Source organism: Anneissia japonica, unplaced genomic scaffold, assembly GCF_011630105.1.
Source record: "Anneissia japonica isolate Jap-2015-1 unplaced genomic scaffold, ASM1163010v1 scaffold694_len1028156_cov167, whole genome shotgun sequence".
Lineage (NCBI taxonomy): Eukaryota > Metazoa > Echinodermata > Crinoidea > Comatulida > Comatulidae > Anneissia > Anneissia japonica.
In genome coordinates this window covers 657,463-673,939 of record NW_022727885.1, presented here as the reverse complement: position 1 = coordinate 673,939, position 16,477 = coordinate 657,463, and positions in this window count along the sequence as shown.

Sequence of the window (16,477 nt, the reverse complement as noted above, 5' to 3'; positions counted from 1 at the left end):
CTGTGCTCTTCCCTGGGTATGGGCACTAAACTCCATCGAGTCGGCTCCTGATGTATGTCTTAGTGACTGCTGTTTGTTTTTAGGATGTGATCTGGTTTTCCATGTCCATTTTTCGTGATTATGACTATTCTGGATAAAGAATGTTTTGAGCAGAGGTGGATTCAAGGCACCCCGCTTCATTTTTTTAAGGAAAAAAAGGAAAAATATATTCAAATTGAAGTGCGAGAGTGTAATTTCCGGCCATCTAGAAGATGCCCTAATCATAAATTTTCTTACCTCAGCCCCAACCATGGTGGGGCTGAGGTGGGTGGTTCCTCGGTCTGTGAAAGTCCCTCTCTGGTTCACCTCTCTTTCGAATTCCTGGATCTGCCACTGTTCATTTATTATATAAATATTTTTTTCGTTTATTTATAATGCGTCTATTGCAATTTTCACTTTATTCTCTCAAACAATCCTAAGAACGCTCAGTGTGCGCTACTTCACAGGGGATTCTCCCCCTTGACCCCGCCGGGGTCATACGTAATTCGCATAACGGCTCCTCCCCTTTCAAAATCCTGGCTACGTCCCTGTCAGAGATTCCATCTTGAAATGCTCTGAAACTACAAACTTGTTGAGCCTTTTTGAGATTGAAGACAGGCCTTTACCCCCTGTTGCTATCGGGACGACAAAAATTGTAGATAGCAACTGATGTGGACAACCTTTCACTTGTTTGACCGCTCCCTTTGCGATCATGTTGTGAACTTCCTTTTGAATTATCGTTGTCTGACCCCCGTTCAAGTAAAGTTGATTTGGTACTGTTACTTGCCATGGTTTGTGCATGAATTATATATTGTAACCCTGTACAGTTTGGAGAATCCAAGGATCCTGTGTTAAGCTTTCCCTTTGTGTTAAAAAAATTGTATCTGCAAACTTCAAATTTCTTTTTGTGTTTACTTCTATATTTATTTTTTTGGGAATCTTTTTCGGTGAGTAGGTGTTCTGATTTTGGCCTCCGTCAGAGCTACGAAAGGAATCATGTTGACGAAAGGAACTGTTAGTGCCATTACCTTATGCCTTCCGCTAAGAGCTACCTCTATTCTCAAACGACCTATAGCGGTAGGACGACTTATCCTTAGGGTAAAGTTTTTTCTTTCCACTCTGACTCTTCAAATTTCTGTTTATCAGTTGAGGAGACCTTTACCATCTTTTGGATTGCCTTTGTTCAGCTCATCATCATTCGTCTCCAAAAAATACATCCCTCAGATACCCTTCTCTCAAGTAGGGTTCTGACTGGCCCTGTCTGAAGCCGACACCCACTGAATGGCCGAACCTAATAGACTCCCTGCTGAAGACAGGAATGACTTAACCTTGGTATCCTTTGACCCACTTACCTTTTCAAGGGTTTTAATTAAAGGGACCGATGCTCTCAGCATGTCCTCCTGAATCGACCAAATGGAATTATCATGCTTCCATGCCTCATACTTTCTTTTTTCATCGTAGCCCGTATAGGCTTGGGCATGACAGGAGCCTTGAAATAATGGTCCACCGAAGGATCGGGCTTAATACTATCCAATAACTCCTCCTTCTTACTTTGATCAAAAACGGTTCGTTGTTGTTCCCACCATGACAGGACGTCTATATCAAATGCCGTTCCCTTGGGCACCTCATGAGGATTGACCAGTGTCACCGATACTGGGTCAGTTGGGGCATCCTGCCCACCCAGCTCAATCTCGTGTTCTAAAACTTCAATTGAATCCCGTATACAAAGCACAGCCTGTGGTGCACTACTCAAGGGTGGTGGAGGCCGGTGCCTAGAATGATCTACTACGTCCTAGAATGATACTACTACGTCCTGACGAGCTCTCGAAAATATAAGACAAATATTCTTCATAGTTTCCAGAAGCAGGGCCATAAAAAGGCCCATTTGCTGCTGCTACATTTCCTGCAGATGAATAGTCATCTGCTGAGGGAAAAACAAGAGGTTTTACGACCAGAAGATCTCCCTTGTGTAGACCCCTGAGGCCTAGGAGAACGATAATTCAAACTAGATCTGTCCTGACCCACTAAACGGAGGCGCAACTCGGACCTGTCCGGCAGACTAGCACTATTACTAGGCCTAGATGCAGCCTGACTTATACTACCACTGCTATCGCGACCTAACTCCGCGATATTGACTAACTTATCTACATTACCACCTACACTACATGTCTTCTCGATCGGAAGGCATTTCAAATGTAAAAAAGAGAAAATGAACGAACTTACAGGTATTCTTTTCCCTATCAAAAAGATTACCGTGCGGATACCGCCATGCAGTTTTGAGAAGAGGTTGTAGGTATGGGGTAATGAGCCGGAAGTGTTTCTTAAAAACTGGTATACCGCCAAGACAGATGGGAAACGCCAATTGATTCGAGCCGAGAAAGGATTAAGTTATAATCTAAGACGGTCCCTTACTTTCTACACACTGATACCGTCATCATGGTAACCGCCCAACTTCGAAACGAGGAGGCAAGCCAGCCTCTATCTACAGAACAAACTGTACACGGTACAGTCTGTGAATCACATGTCTTGAAGACACGAATGTAGGCCTATGTTATAATATAGTGCCCATCTAACCGTAATAACATAAATAGCATATTTAAACTAGATTATGAATTAAATATTTAAACTATAAGGAAAGTCTCACCGATAATCGTGCAAAATGTGAATTTCTACGACACATGTCTTCCTGGCTTGACAGACTGAGCAAGTGTATGAAATAAACAAGTGCACCCTCTACCAGATTAATCGTATGAATCTTCTCAAAAAATAACAGTGATATTAGAATATGTACTGATTATAGGGCTTTGAACAAAGTAACTGAGGCAGATCCACATGAAACGCCTAGAATAGATGATATACTAGATGATGTATCTAATGCTCGCTACATATCGACATTAGACTCGACTAAAGGTTTTTTATCAGATTCCTTTAGAACAAAGTACTAAGTACAAATTAGCATTTTGTAACGCGATTTGGGAAATATATGTGTACAATGTGTTACCATTCGGGATGCAGAACAGCAGTTCTACATTCCAACGATTGATGGATAAAATTCTATATAGATGTAATAAATATGCAAGAGCATTATATTGATGATGTAGTATTTATTTAGTAATACATGGAAAGAGAATGGTATACATGTTAAAGATGTTCTTAACAGAATAGTGCTGACCAAAATCTAGCAATATCAGAGGTTGCATTTGTTTTTTGCTATAATTTTTTTTTTTAAATTGGATATGATGTATAGTAGACATTGATAAATCAAAAAAAGTATGTGCAACATTTGTTTTTTCCATACGTAAGGGGGGTTGCCAGCATTTTCATAATGGCCGCCATTTTTTCCTAAAATTATCACTAATACTGTACGTTTATGTCAATAATATGCAGTATTTAATTGGAAATCCAATCATAACAATGACAACAACAGTTAACAAAATACTGTACACATTTTTGAGCTATTACAATTTAAAATGGCTGCCATTTTCCATTATTTTAGCTTTTTAGCATACATATTATTCTATATAAATAATTGATCTGTAAGTGTAAACGTTAATGTATATTATAATATTATTATTCAATGCATCTAAGTTCGTTTATTAAAAAGGGTGTGAAAGAAATCTCGAAAATTAAATTCCATTTTAATCTTTCCAGTCTTATAAAAGAATTTCTATAAAACTTTTATAAAAACGTCAATTACTTTTAATTACTTAAAATTTTTTATTTGTTTTGTAAGCCTCAATATGGTTTCCAAGAAAAATACAGTACTAAGCTACCACTTACTAATTTACTTAATTCTCTTCAATATGATATTGATCATGGAATGTCCTCAATTGGTATATTTATTTATTTACGTAAAGCTTTTGACACGATTGATCGTGATATTTTACTTTTAATCTGTCATTATGGTATTACAGGTAATGTTTTAATTTGGATTTCTGATAATTGCCTTAGCAATCGAAGCCAATTTGCTTCATTAATCAACATAGCTCTTAAAAACTACCTATTATGTTTGAAGTACCACAAGGTCCAGACCCTGGTCCCATATGTGCGTACGTAAAGATATATAACCCAATTCCTGCGTCTTCTGTGCGATTTCTTTATAAACGGCGTTGTTCCGTTGGGTTCCATCAAAACCAGTTTGTATGGATGTCGTTCCCCATATGCTAATAATCGTTTGGGTTGCTTCGTCAGTCCACCCACTCTGTTCAGCTGCAGCCATTGTAAAGGGGTATGTCGTTGTAAAAATAAACATGTTTCGGCTTAAAAATTGGATAATATAATTTATAAAGAGAGGACTACTCTAGCGATGTCACTGGACGAAGGCATGGATGAAAAGAAATTACAGACTAAAGTGCTTAATCTTCTCATAAAAGTAAGGTCATTTGACACCATGGTGTGGGCTATTGTGCCCGAGGAAGCCTCCAACCCTCTAAACGTATCCGGAAAGGTCCAGATGTTTTAGTAATTTTAGCTAGCTGAGGAATGATTAATTATCACCTCAGGCTTGAGTTATCCGGTAGGCTTGAGTTATCCGGTTTTCGAAAGTTCGTAAACGGTCCCAAAGAATGGGTTGTTGACCATGGGATAAGTTGAAATTTACTTCCGGAGTAGTTTCGTTACACGTATTTACCATCCTCTAAAACTTGCTCGAACGATCGACCACCCGCTGAGTGCTCAGCGCGATTACCCGGTGAGACGGTTGGCGTTTTTTGCTCAAACGGGTATTATGCATTATGGTATTACAGGTAATGTTTTAATTTGGATTTCTGATTGCCTTAGCATTCGAAACCAATTTGTTTCATTAATCAACATAGCTCTGAAAAACTACCTATTATGTGTGAAGTACCACGAGGCCCTATCCCTGGTCCCATACTGTATTGATTATATATTAATGACCTTCCAAACTCCTCCATTTATTTTTTTTTCGATTTTCGCTGATTCATTCACACCAATTCATTGTATTTCTTTCTTAAAAATGTTCTCGATTTGTTCACTATTAACTACCAATTCCAAAAGGTTCCGTTATTGACTAGTGTCATATAAATGCTGACAAAATAATAATGCTGATAAAACTAATTATTTGACTTTCAAAATTTAAAAAAAAGGTTACACAACATGGTATATCAATAATATGAATATTAAGAAAAGCTCGTATTTTACAGTAAATTGTTGGTGTTGAATTTCATAAGTATCTTTCTTGGAAGCTTGATATTCAAGATGTTAATGCAAAAGTTTGGAAAAAAGTTCAATTGTGTTATTTAGGCTACGACATATTCTTCCTATGGAAAACATTAATTATGCTCTATAATTTATTTATTTATCCGGTAATAACTTATGGTATTGAAATATTGGCAAGCACATTTTAATTATATTTACCCCAATTTTAATCGCGCAAAAAAGAAAGAAAAAAGAAAACGATTGTTATGTGATAATAATAATTAGAGCTAATTCACTTTTTTTCTTTTTTTTTTTTTGATCTTAAAATTTTGGATGTTTACAAACTTAATAAATTATACAGTTTTTAAATTTATATCGGATTATCTAGTTTGAACAAACCCCAGACAATTTCTCTCATTCATTTCATTCATTCTGTTTATTTATTGGACCAACATTTTTACAAAAACAGTGACAATAAAATACAATATATAAGAAAAAAAAAAAAAAAAACTGAGATGCTGGGCAGGAGTATGGGATTACTGTTTAACTATTAACATTCTCAAGATCCGATCTAACAAGACTCTTAAATTTTGCTTTTCCAAAATCTCGTATTTCTTTAGGCAAATTTAGTTTTGAAGGAGCAAAGTTATGGAAAAAATTTATAAAAACTTAGCAGGCCCTAATTGAAAAATATGTTGTTTAATTCCGCTGCGCATATGCCTTTATTTTTATGTAATTTTTTTTCGCTCTTTAGTTGTATTCTTGTTATATCTATAGAAAAGGAGTTTAAACACGATTAGAGAAATAGTTGTTTTTATCCTCCCATTGCCAATTTAAATAATCATTTTCATTTTGTTTGACAATAAAAGTTGAATATAAAAGAATTCATGCAAAGACTAAATTGTTCCTCTCATTAGACAAACGTACTCTACCGTTTCTGCATTGTATCATAGCACAATGAATGCACTATAGAATGCCTTTGAAATAATATGTACATCTACATTTTGATTTATATTGTTCAGATGTTTCTGTGTAGTTTGAGATGCAACTACTTTCTTATTAGGCCTACACTAGGTCAACAACATTAATATACTTCAAAAGCCGTAACTTCGTGTCCCCTGAATATATTCAATGTCATTTTTTTTTTCAGATAAATTTGTAAGCACTACAAAATATTTTAAACAACAGAAATAACGCCACACAGTTTATTAAAAAGTTTCTTGAATAATAAGTATTTCTTTAACACATGTCTATCTGGTCAATAGTCATCCATTAACCCTTCGCTCGCTTGGAGGTATAACTTAAATATCTTGTAGAAAATCTTTCAAATTAGTCTTCTGGTAGTTCCATGTATCATCACCATCAAGCATTCTAAGTCAGACTGAAGCTTAATATCCGCCTAATCAAATGGTCTGATCAGTCACATAGACACCTCTGTGGGATAGTTGGCATAAGCTCTGAATCCGCTCTTAGGATCATTAATTAGTATGGTAATGATTTAATCTGCACGAATTTGGTGGAAAGTACGAGACCCGCCAATGGCTGTTGTTTATAATGTTGACACAAGCAGTTAGATAAACATAGGTAAAGAAGAACTGGTATAGGTGTAATGCCCAACCTGAAGCGAAAATGTACTGAATACTCAGTGAGGCGTGAAAAGACTTGCGCAAAAAAAAACAACAGTCTATGGTATATGAGCTGAATTTCACTCTAAGCATCAGGCCTATACTTCATAATTATACATTCTACTGTTATTCATAGCATATTCAAACCTTAACAAACATATAATTTCAATGTAAACGTAATAAATAAATATTATCAATTGTGTAACTTGGCCATCCTTGCCCAAAAGAGGTATGTATACAGACTAATACTTCAAGTTCTCCTTACAATAGAATACCAAAATGTAACCGTTTCTGTTCACCTCAAGGGACTCACTGAAATCTTTAATAAAATGCATAACGTCTTTAACAACCCAAATAATACACCTTCCAATATAATCATGCGACACAATAATTACCTAGACTTAAACCACCTCTTAAATCATTACACACGAACTCCATGGGCGCAGCCATCTTAATCACTCTGTTTACATATTGCGCCACCATCGGCCGCTTATTAACCCTACTTTCTTAAAGCCTGTTTTCCACTTGGCGAATTTATTCGCGCGATCGAAGGCGTCGGTTCGGTTCCTGAGCTTTGATTGGTTGCGCACATTTTTTACTTCTCAAAAAGTAGAAACAGTTGGAACTACCAATTTCGCTGAAGCGAAAACTCCGATAGAAAACTGAATGCGCATGCGCAAGAACGACGCTTTCGATTCGCGCGAATAAATTGGCCTAGTGGAAAACTGGCCATCTGAATCTGAATATCTGAATACAGTAGATTAATTTGAAAGAGTCCCAGCCTGCCCTACGGCGGCCTAGTTGCACCCTAGGCAAGGTGACCTACATTTATGATGACATTTCAACAAGAAGATAGGCTTCGGATGAAGGATATCATCAAAACAAAAACATCCCGAAATACACAAAACCTCATCTAGTCTAACAATATTTACATTATGAGGTTACTCCTGTATAATGTAATATTAACAATGATTATATGTTCATATTTACATACCTCTTGACGAAATGCTGTATTTTTAATCATTCAACAACACCAATTACAACAAATCATAATACTCAGTCTCCCTGTCGTTCTCCGCTTCCCACATGGGATGATCATCACAATCACCGTGACCACTCACAATTTTTGATATACCTAATGACTGGGTCGAAATTACCCAAGATTCAGAAAAAATTGCCCAAAATTACTCAAGCTTCCTGAAAATGCATTAAAATTTGAAAAAAAAAACACGTGTTTTTCGCATGTATAGTTTCCCTTTTAGTTCAATTTATAGACCATTTTTTATTGTAATTGTTTGTGTTAATTATTAAAATGAATATTTATGAGGTAATTATACGGATAGAAAAATACGCCCTCAGTCGGCCAGTGTTATCAGTAGATCAGTGATCAAGTTTTATTATGTAATGCATAAAATTAGGTAAGATGAATGGCAAAGGAAATCACAAATAAAGTCTGAACCCATGTTTATAGCAATTAACAGTCAATTAACAATGTTATGTGCACTTCGTTGAGTTTTGCTTACACTTTGTTAATTCTTCCTCTATATTATGACAAAAATATTTAATTTTCTTAGTAAAAATAAAACACCCAAGGATTTGAACGGAATACCCAAGAACCCAAGACCATGTCAAAATACCCAAGATCTTGGGTAAATACCCAAGCAGTGGTGACACTGATCACAATTTCAAGGCTGACCGCATAACAGTGAGATATATTCATACGCCTCCCTAACCCTGATGGGCAGTGGTAATTTTAATACTTACTGTACCTATATATTCAGTTTACGACAGTAACCTGACTAAAACTCAAGAAGCGCAATTCTAATTTCAGTTCAGCATCAAATGTGTATAGAATGGTCGACAAAAATATGAAAGGTTGGTGTATATAAAATGAATCGGTAATGTCTGTATTTACATACGCCAGTTATGTTATGTTCACGCAGTAGTACACATGCGACATCCTGCATGGCTGCCAGGAACGTTTATGAACGTAAAAGTTAGTTTAAATACTGGGTTTTCGAACCACAACTGATGTAGAAATATCTGTATGATGATTAGCGTAATTTGATAGAATTGTTTAGTGATAATATTTGTTTTGCATGATATAGTATTATATTTTTTATACTGTATTTTAAGATATATTCGCCCTCTTTCCTCTTTGAATATTCATGTTGGCAATGAAACCATTGATGAGGTAAAACACATTCGTTATTTAGGACTTCAAATTGATGAAAACCTTACCTGGAATGACCATATTCGAAAATTAAATAAAACTATTGGGCACAAAATTAATTAATTAATTAATTAATTGGCAGAACCACTAAATGAATCTACGGGGAACTACGTCTAACAAAAACAAAAGCATTCTATTAAGGCTACAAAAACGAGCTGCTAGAATATTTAAAAATAATTTTGATTTTATAGATGTTCGTGGAATTGATTTTATTAAGCAAAATAATTGGAAACTTTTTGATGAACGTAGAGATTACGCCCTAGCATGTTTAATGTACAAATTATACATGGTGTTGCGCCTTCCCGCCTATGTAATGATATAGAAATGGTTGTTGACCGACATGGATATTCTACGAGATACGCTCACTCGCTTAATGTTATCCCCCCCAATTCCCAATTCCAAATTGCTCTGTAATGAATGGCTCTTTAAAAATCTCTAGCAAAAGTTTGGAAGAAAATCCCAATCAGAATACAAGAATGTCTCTAAATCTATTCAAAATTACTTATAAGAAACACTTTTTCTGATTATCACAATTCGTTTCCTTTTATATTTTCTTGGTCTATACTTTTAACATTTAATCCCGGCCCCGAAACTTGGACTCAGAAATACCGGGATGATGTCCGGCGGGGTATAGTTTTTACCATTGTTTAGTTAGGTTTGTAGTTAAGATGAAAGTTGTGACAGCCCCGAAACCTTGCCTCAGAAATACCGGGATGGTGTCCGGCGGGGGATAGTTTCTACCATTTTTTTTTTATCTATTTAAGTAATTGTACAGTATTTGTCCCACCTTGTAATCCCGACCCCAAAACCTTGACTCAGAAGTACCGGGTTGGTGTCTGGAGGTGGATAGTTTTTACCATATTGTAGTTAAGCTTAACCTTGAGCCGTCATTCCTGGCCCTGAAACCTTGACTCAGAAGTACCGGGTTGGTGTCCGGTGGGGGACAGTTTTCCACCAAAGTTTTTACTATTGTTTATTTTATTGTACTGTGCTGGCTACTTTTTGTTGTTGTTATTGTACTGTGTTTGCAGGACCATATTGTAAAACAGCGGTAAGATCTCGCCTGTATATGTTATCCTGCCTAAAGATGTTTTAAATAAAATTAATTAAAATAAATAAAAAGATATTAATGATCTCTCAGTAGCATCTTAAATGCTTCATCCTTCTAGGGATGCTTTAGTACTCACGCTGTGGTCAGTGCTGCTCTATTCAGTGCTTTGTAATAACGCTATGTTCAATCCTTAATTCATTCAGTAATAGATACTGTAAAAATTATATGATTAAGTAATATATAATAATTATAAGATTATGTAATATTAGCTGTAATGTTCCCCATATGCAAGATGAGAATACCTCCTGTATTACAATTATCTTTATGTTGATATTATGTGTTTCAAGAAATATTATGAGTCTTAGAATTTGATAAAAAGACCATTTGCTAAGAGACCAGAATTTATGAATATTCATGAACTTAAGCCATAAGAGTTATCAGATGCTTATTCTTCACAGAGTAATTTATTGGCTTAGTAAATGGTACTGTGTTGTTTAGTATTTCCTTTCTAATTGGTAAGCAACATATTTAGAATTATTTTACCATTTGGTTTCAGAATCAACTGTGATAGATACATACTGTTAAATGAATGTTACTTAGTATCCGGTCACAGTAGTAAGTAATATGTATTTTAATGAATAAGAAAACTGTTAATAGAAATAATTATAACTGATAGTGCATTAATTTAAAGAGTAATTGAGAATACTGATTATGATAGCGTAAGAGATAATGCTTAAATAAATAAATGTCTTTGTTCTTTGCTAACTGTTTGATAATAAGTAAAATGTATTTGATTTTCATGATTGTCAATTAAGGTTACAAGAATGAAGTGTTTTATGAATACGGTAGTTTAATGATAATTGTTAGATGATTTGGTTAAATATGCTATGAGTTTGTTAGATCACTCAAAACTGTTTTATTCATAGGGATCTCTTGAACTCCCAATGCTTTAAACAGGTCTTAGCGCTCATACAGCGGGAGCTCCCACTGCTTTCGCACCGTTATTTGTAAAAAAAAATGGTTATTTTTGTATTTACATCGCCATAACTCATGAACTACTACTCCGATTAAAAATTGCCTCACACTACACTAAAGCCTACCTAATACTGAACATTATGATATATTTTAATTAAAAAGCGAAAAAAAAACTCCGTCAAATTTGCTTTTAAAACAACTACTTCGTCAACCGCCAACAGCGTACAGGCCACATTTTTGTCGTATTTTGGAAGAAGCCATGTTTTAAATTCATCATTGTCGTCGCTTAGAGGGTAACTACACAAAATTGCCGCTCGCTACACTAAAGTTGAATATTTATAGTTTCTATCCATGTAATTTTTGTTCTGATTGGTTGAAAAAAAAAACCGTCAAAATTATGATTTGCTTAAGTATGAAATGCCGAAATTCCTCAATTTCGCGCGAACATTCAGATAACAGAATCCCTGTTTGTAGCTAGCTTGAAGAGTGTTGGCCGAACTGCATGTAATTCTTCGTTGAATTCTCTGTTATTTTTGTGAGTATAGCAAAAATTTAATATCTGACACATTTAGTAGTCTATAAGAAACAATTATTGACTAATAATAATTTCAATTTTTTGTTATTTACTATGATATTGTTCGTTTAAAATAGCTATGTTGAAAACATGCGGCGTCCATGCTGCTGTTTTTCTTTTTTTTATAAATTGAATTCACCATCATGGAGGGTTGAATTGTGTTACTTGCAGATAGACTGTGCAAGTATAGCAATGGATGCACTAGCCTATATTTAAATTATAATTTTTGTTGTACATCAGGTCACGTTATGGTGATGTTAATACTAGTCGTATTAATATGTATATTTTTTTACAACCAATTACTATTAATGTTATTGATTTTGTCTAAATTTTCAATACAATATTTCAATTGCTGTAATTTAATTACTGTATATCATAACAAAAGGAAGCAATGATGTTTGCATTGCTTTGAGTAATGAATGAAATGGAGCATGTTGATTTTGTCCCCTGCTTCCTTTTCTGGTGGTTTTTACTGTATTTTTAGTCTCTTACTTCCTGTTTGTTGCTAATTACTTGTTACTGAGTGGGATTTGAACATACTCAAATATATCAATATGTTTCAAATTATTAGTTCTTTGATAGTGACTAAAAAAACTCGTTTTTGAAAAATTGTCAATTACTTCCTTTTGTCATGGTGGGGTAATAGCCTACACATATTTTATTTCTGTTTTTGACTTTAGTTAATCATGGATAATCATCAACACCATTTGAGTTTTGAATCCTTAAACGTTAATGGTACTTGCTATACAAATGCTGGCTTGGGGGGAAGGCATAGGGAAAGCTCAAAATAATGTATTGTATTGAACAAAAGATGGGTACAATTATTGTATTATTCTATTATAGACCTAGGTGGTTCTAAATTGAAACAAATAAGTAAATGTATTGTACTTGTTGGTGGGGATTCATAAATTAGAAAATATACAGGTAATAAATTTTATCTTAATTTTATTTCAGTCATGAATCTACGAAATAAGGAGAAACCAAATTATAAAGTAATAGTAATAAAGGAAATTGTAAGGATCCCAGAAAAAGGCTTCGTAAAGCAACCTGGTCAACCTTATCATTATATGAAATGGAATATAGCTGGTATTTTTTATGTTTTTTACAATACAAATATTATCGTGTTCAACATTATTATAATGTTTAATTTCAACTTCATATTATATAATTTTAGTTAATGAAAAACAATGAGATATGTATGCGTGTAAAAGAGTAATAATGCAGATCATGTTACTGACATGTGTGTGCGATGAATATTGAATTGTAATTTAAATATATAATGTTCAAAAAACTCAGGTAATATATAAATTCTGTAAGTATTTTGTTTTGTACTGTAGTAGAATTATTAGTACTTTTTTATTGTGATGTAGATTAATAGTTTAATACTGTACTGTGCTTTTTAGTGTGTTTAAAATTTACAAAAAATAAACCTTGAGCTTGGATGTTTTTGAACATAGGTTTTTTTAAAATAAAAGTTATATATTTAAAAAAAATAAAACTGTATTGAATTACAGACTTTACATTTATGTTTTAAAATAAAAGCAATTAAGCATTAAATATTTATAATTTTCAAACAACTCGGGAAATATAACAATTCTGTAGGTATTTTGTTTTGTACTGTAGTAGAATTATTAGTACCATTTTATTGTGATGTAAATTATTAGTTTATTACTGTACTATGTACTTTTTTAGTGCGTGGTAACATTACAAAAAAATTAAACCTTGAGTAAAAGAGTTTAAACTTGTTGAGTGTTAAGGAAAATCATTTGAATTACATTACTATCTGTTTAAAAAATAAGGCAATACATATATAAGGCAATACTTATATATGTATATAAAGAAATCAATTAATATATTATGTAGATAGCAATATTGTATTAAATTAATACTGTATATTTTAAACTGTTTGTTTCATTGCATACTAATTTCTATGGTTTCAATGTAGATTTATTGTTAACTTTTAGATTCTGTGTTTATGATAGCATGGAATAATATTAAGTAATTAAACATTTTGTTATTTTCAAGACTACATTACTCATTGTTTAATGGTGATGGAAAAAAAGTGAGTTTAAATGAAAATTACTGGTGTCATTTGTTTGAACTCAAATTGCTTTGCTAAATTTCATGTTGAGAACATTCTACCCATTGTTATAATGGACGATCCAACTGAATCCAGTGGTGAATCATTTTATAATTAACAGATAAGCTGACGGTGTGTTTAAAGGCTTAATTAAATTGCACTGTTTGGTTGAAAACTAAAGGAAGAGAGATCCATGTGATTTCTTTGACAGAATTGAATGCTGAATTTTTTTTATTAAATCTTCATACGGTTTCATTCATTTGTCTTCAAATCCGGCCTTCCACCTATTCATGTATCTGTACGCTGTGATACCGTTACCTTACCGATATCCTGTGCTACCAACAGTATATAAGGGAGCCTCGCAAAATATAGCAACGCGTATACGAGTGGACCACGCGATGCGATTAAAGGCAGTTTAATCCCATAGTTGGCCACGCGTTGGGATTATTTTCCCGGGCTACTCCACTTCGTAGTGGGGAATTGATAACAGGCTTAGTGTAAAAACCCAATTAACACAAACAAAAACGTCTCGTATAAAAATAAACCCTATTGGAAGTAACGCAAGCTCACGTTATATTTCTGAGTATTACATTAATAATTTATCGAGATTATCGTCACCGTTACGATCAAAACCAACAGACAGCAGAAATATAAAACTAGGAGAGGCCTAGGACATAGATATTATACCTCCATGGATAGGCCTATTCTTACTCAGAAAAATTACGGAGTAAAATTAAAAATCGAAAACAGGCAATTTTTATGAATTTCTGTTAGGCCTAATTATATCTTGTTTACAGTTAGTCTTTAAAATTATCATTTCTTATATCGTTTTAGTATTAATTAAGATTATTAAATAAAACTGTCTAGGACGACAGACAGATATCGGTCTAAGAGTAAGTAGGCCTACATTCGATCATGAACTTATATAGGGTACACTTCCTTCAGTGTTAGCGAAATACAAAAAAAATATTGAACTTCATATAACGTACCTTTATCTGATATAAATGTGAGCAGTTGTCCTAGGCCTATGTGTTATCTATTTTATTATTGATTAATCTGGAACTTTGGTGGAACAGTATATTCATTGGATGTGACGAGAAACGTTTCAAAAAAAGCATAAACAATCTCCAGCTAGCAGTTCCATGCACTGCTCTCACCCCTTTCTACCGATGAAACACATGTTTTGATGCGGCACAAACCTAGACTCTATTCTATTTCAATGTTGATTAATCTCGAAGTTTAGTGTAAAAGAATATATTTATAATATATGATTATCAGGCTCTTTAAAAAAGGTATTGTATTGTATCTGTAAAATATTGTTTTCTCAATGTTTTCTCTAGATTGCTGTTCAATGTATTGCTTTCACCCCTTTTCAAACAGCGAAGCACATGTTTTGTTGCGTCGTTGATTAGCCATGGACTCTACCATTCCATATGGGTTATTAATTTTATAATAATTTTTAAAAATAATTAAATTTAAAATGTATAATCATTAAATCGTTTTTAAACGCTTGAATGTACAAAATGACTATGTTATTTTACTACAGGGATTTTAATTTCATTTATAAAACGCACTGGTAATGTATAAAAGTAGTTTTCAATTGTTTATACGCCACGGCGTATCAAGTGGACTTGGAACGTCTTCCTTGCAGTGTACTGCATCGCCGGCTGGAAGTTTAGGGCCTGTGGTTTCGACCAGCGTGACCACTGCTTGGGTATTTACCCAAGATCTTGGGTATTTTGACTTGGTCTTGGGTTCTTGGGTATTCTGTTCAAATCATTGGGTATTTTATTTTTACTAAGAAAATTTAATATTTTTGTCATAGAGGAAGAATTAAGAAATAACAAAGTATATTTCAGTCCATTCAAGTAAGCTAAACTCAACGAAGTGCACATAACATTGTTAATTGACTGTTAATTGCTATAAACATGGGTTCAGAATTGTTTATTTGTGATTTGTGTTGCCATTGATCTTACCTAATTAATGCATTACATAATAAAACTTGATAACTGATCTACTGATAACACTGGCCGACTGAAGGCGTATTTTTCTATCTGTATTATCACCTCATGAATATTAATTTTAATAATTAACACAAACAGTTACAATAAAAATTTGGTTTATAAATTGAACTAAAATGGAAACTATACATGCAAAAAACACGTATTTTTCAAAATTTAATGCATTTTCAGGAAGCTTGGGTAATTTTGGGCAATTTTTGCTGAATCTTGGGTAATTTTGACCCAGATATTGGGTATATCAAAAATTGTGAGTGGTCACACTGGTTTCGACATACTCTATGTTCTATCAAAGTAAAAGTTAGACGCTTGACTCTGGTCCTGTACTCAATGGGCTATGGGATATTTACTGAATTACGATCTCTTAACAAATTGTCATTATTTCATTCTTTAAATTGCTTTTTCTATCCATTGATTTATTGTTTTTAATTTGTTCCGATATAATAGTTGGGAATAACCTTGCATTTAAAATATATTATGGTAGGCCTATATAAAAAATAAGTGTACAAAAGGCCTACTATTTGTAGTCCTATTCATATTAAAGTACAGTGACCGCCAATAAATACTCAACATATACGATGAATATCAGAATTTTAGTGCAATAGGCTAAGCTAGGGTGGCATTATTTTTTCCCCATTTATTTTCATTCATTCTCTGTAGGTCATTTTGAAAACAGACATTGGGCCTGGGTGTAGAGGAATGACGTTTTCGGATACGGTAGCCATTTTTTGGCCTAAATTATTGTT